This window comes from Sminthopsis crassicaudata, chromosome 4 (assembly GCF_048593235.1).
Source record: "Sminthopsis crassicaudata isolate SCR6 chromosome 4, ASM4859323v1, whole genome shotgun sequence".
Classification (NCBI taxonomy): Eukaryota; Metazoa; Chordata; class Mammalia; order Dasyuromorphia; family Dasyuridae; genus Sminthopsis; species Sminthopsis crassicaudata.
Window position 1 is genome coordinate 443,693,634 of NC_133620.1, and position 4,107 is coordinate 443,697,740.

Consider the following 4,107-nt stretch of genomic DNA (forward strand, 5'->3'; position numbering starts at 1 on the left):
AGATAAAACTATGTCTCTCTCTGTGTGTTGTGTTGTGTGTAATATACACATTGTATTTCTATGTAATAGAAAGAGCCAGTTAGAGGAGCTGGCCTCCAATTTTGCCCCTAATTCAGCACTGTGATGGGACAGTCACAAGTCAATTTTCTTTTCTGGACCTCAGTTTCCTTATCATCTGTCAAATGAGGGTTTGGACGAGATGACCTCTGAGCTTCTTTCCAATTCTAGAGCCAGGGTCCTATGATAACATCGTACCCAGTCATTGTCTAGTCACACAACAACTTTATATTTCTGTTATGTGTTGCAAAGGTTATATTGACCACCACCACCACAACAACAAAAACCCCTTGGATTTTGACAATGACACAGGTTTGCCCATGGCTGCTGGCAGAGTAGTTTTTTTGAACTCTGTTTCTCCAGAGTCTCTTTATATTTTATAGTCATGACATGAGTACTCTGCTTTAGTAGGCTTGGCCTATTTCTCATTTACCAAATAACCATGTTCATGCCTGTCTCTGTCTTCAGGTGATTTGATATCTGTGGGCATTTCCTAGCTCTCCCTTCCTTCCTCCTTTCTTTCCTCTTTCCATTTTCCCCCTCCCTCTCCCTCCCTCTCTTTCTTTCTCCCTCTCTGTCCCTTCTTCCCTCCTTCCCTCTCTCTTCCTCATCCCCTTTCCCTCTTTCTGTCTGCTTTTCTGCCTTTCTCTCTCTGTGTCTCTCTGTCTCTTGCTGTGTGAGTCTCTGTCTCTGTCTTTCTCTTTGACTCTCTCTGTCTCTCTGTGTCTCTGTGTCTTTGTGTCTCTCTCTGTTTTTCTCTCATCCTCTCAGTATATGCTAGCTTGTTTACTTATTTACTGAAAGATTGGTGTTTAAACTCACCCAGAAAAGAGGCTTTTCTTTTAAGCCCTTCCCCTTTTAAAAAGCAAGATGGAGTAGTGGATAGAATGTTGGACTTTGAATTAGGAAGGCCCAGTTCAAATTTTGCTTTGGTCACTACATGCCTTATGATTCTGGTAAAGTGTATAGAACCCTGGATTTAGAAGTAGGAAAACCTGAGTTCATACCAGCACTCAAACATTTAACTAGCTGTGTGACCCTGTACAAGTTACTTAACTTCGGTCTGCCTCAGTTTTCTCATCTATAAAATTAAAATAATATAACATTTATCTTCTAAGATTGTTGGGAAGATCAAAGGAGAAGTTATTTGTAAATTGCTTATCACAATGATTGCATATAGGGCTAATAAATGCTGTTAAAATAAAAAAAATTAAAAGTCACTTCATTTCTCTTGATTTAAGTTTCTATATCTGTAAAATGATGTCTTAAAATATTTAGAATGTTTTCCCACTTATAATTAAAAACAAATTAAATTCATTTTATACTTAAATATAGAAAGACAAAGAAAAAACATTTTTGTATACATAGCATAACAGAAAGAGAAGATTTAATATGAAACTTTGACTCTCCATATCATGCTTTTTTTGGGAGAAAATATGTAATAAACACTATACATAGTTTTCAAAGCTACCCTACTTTTCTGTGCTTCCTTCTGTATTTTCTTTTATTCTCTGATGTGCACATTTTATTTTTTTCTGCCTCCCCTTCACACACACACACACACACACACACACATATGTATACATACTGTTATACTTCTATTGTTTCACTTATATAATTTATTATAGAATGTGTTAGGAGATGTGTATCTAATTCCACTTTGAAATACATTGCTGTATAATTTCCCCAACAATTTTGATAAAATAATGCTTTTCTTTTAAAAAAATTATTATTTTTGTTTTTTAAATTCATTTTTATTAAAGCTTTTTATTTTCAAAACATATGCATGGATAATTTTTCAACATTAACCCTTGTAAAATGAACTGGTCTGAATCATCTTATTGTTGAAGAGAGCCGTGACCATCAGAATTGATCATCATGTAATCTTGTTGTTGCTGTGTACAATAATTTAATGGTTCTGCTCATTTCACATAGCATCAGTTCATGTAAGTCTCTCCAGGTCTCTCTGAAATCATCCTGCTGATCATTTCTTATAGAACAACAATATTCCATAACATTCATATGCCATAACTTATTTAGCCATTCTCCAACTGATGGGCATCCATCCATTCAATTTCCAGTTTCTAGCCACTACAAAAAGGGCTGCCACAAACATTTTTGCACATACAGGTCCCTTTCCCTCCTTTAAGATCTCTTTGGGATATAAGCCCAACAGTAACACTGCTGGGTCAAAGGATATCACAGTTTGATAACTCTCTGGGCATAGTTTCAAATTGCTCTCCAGAATAGTTGGATCCATTCACAATTCTACCAATAATGTATCAGTGTCCCAGTTTTCCCACATCCCCTCCAACATTTCATCATTATTTTTTCCTGTCATCTTAGCCAATCTGACAGGCGTGTAGTGGTATTTCAGAGTTGTCTTAATTTGCATTTCTATAATAAATAGTGATATAGAGCACATTTTCATATAACTAGAAATGGTTTCAATTAACGATGCTTTTCTTTCCCAATGTTTTGTGATCTTGTATTGATCAGACACTGGGCTGGTATAAGTTTGGTTCTGTTTACTTGCATGCTGCTTCCTGACACTTTCCCTACAATCTCCAAGCTTTTGCATAGGTTATCTCACATGGCTAAAATGCTCTCTCTAGTCAGTTCAACTTCATTATATTCCTAGCCCCCTAAAAACACTCAGATTCCACTTCTTCAGGAGGCCTTTCATATTTCCATTGACTGCTAGTGCCTTACCTTTTAGGGATACTTACATTTACTTTGTGTGTATGCATGTACACACACCATATATGTATATGTACGCATACATGTAGGTATACAATATGCCTACCTATTTGTACATTTGTCTTCTTTAGTAGAATGTAAACTCCTTGATGACAGTGATTACATTTTACCTTTATATCTCTAGCCTTTGCCATAGTATTTAGCATATAGTAAGAGTCTAAAAATGCTGCTGACTTAGTCAATTTTGGATTTTCTACTTTGTTTCATTGACACATTTATTTTCTATTTTTAAAAATCTAGTACCATAGAGTTTTAGTAAATGCCAGTTTATAGTACGAGATTCCCTCTGTCCTTCTCCTCTCCATAATTCCATCATTTGTTTCTCCATGTACACTTTATCATTTTATCTGGTTCTGTGAATTGGACCATTGTTATTCTGATTGACATTGCAATGAATCAATAAACTAAACTGTGCAGAATTGTTGTCTTTACTGTATTGCCTTGACCTCATTATACATACTGAATTTTCTCCAATTATTTGTCTTTTCTTTTGTTAAACTTGATTTCTTGATATCTTCATAGAAGCCTTATGTATAGAAGTTAATGGGCAAACATTAAACATATTTTGTCATTGTTATAAATGGCAGCTTTCACCTTTTTTATTAGTGATACATAGAAATGTTGACGATTTTCATAGATTTTTCTTAAACCCAGTATATTGTAAAGATGATTTTATCTTACTAATTTTACCTCTTGCATTTTCTAAATGTATAATCATATTATCTGCAGATTAAAACATTAACACCTTCTTTGTCTATGTTTGCTCCATTTGTTTCTGTTTCTTGCTCTCTTGTTAGGATAGCATTTTCAAAAACTATGGTAAACAGTAATTATGGAAATCAGTTGCCCTACTCTACCTCTGTTCTTAGCTGGAAAGCCTTAACTATTATCCATTATATTTAATTCCAACTGCTGATTTCAAATAAATATTTTGTATCATGTTAAGGAAAAACATCACTCTGTTCATATGTTTTTTGTGTGTTTTAAGCATAAAAGAGTGTTGAATTTTAATAAAGATTTTTTTTTACATAAGATGTAATCATATATATTTCTTATTAATATGATTTATTACATTTATTGACTTCCTAAAATTGAATTATCATGGCTTCCCTAATTTAAATTCTTTCACATTATTACACTCTGCAATATTATATTTTTGTGCATCTATAATAATTATAATGCCTCATAGTTAGCAATGTTCATAATTTGGGTCCAGTAGTTCTAGGACATTATATAGTTTGAATTCTCTTTTTACTAGGTAAAGGAATGCAGCAACACAGTTCCCATCAA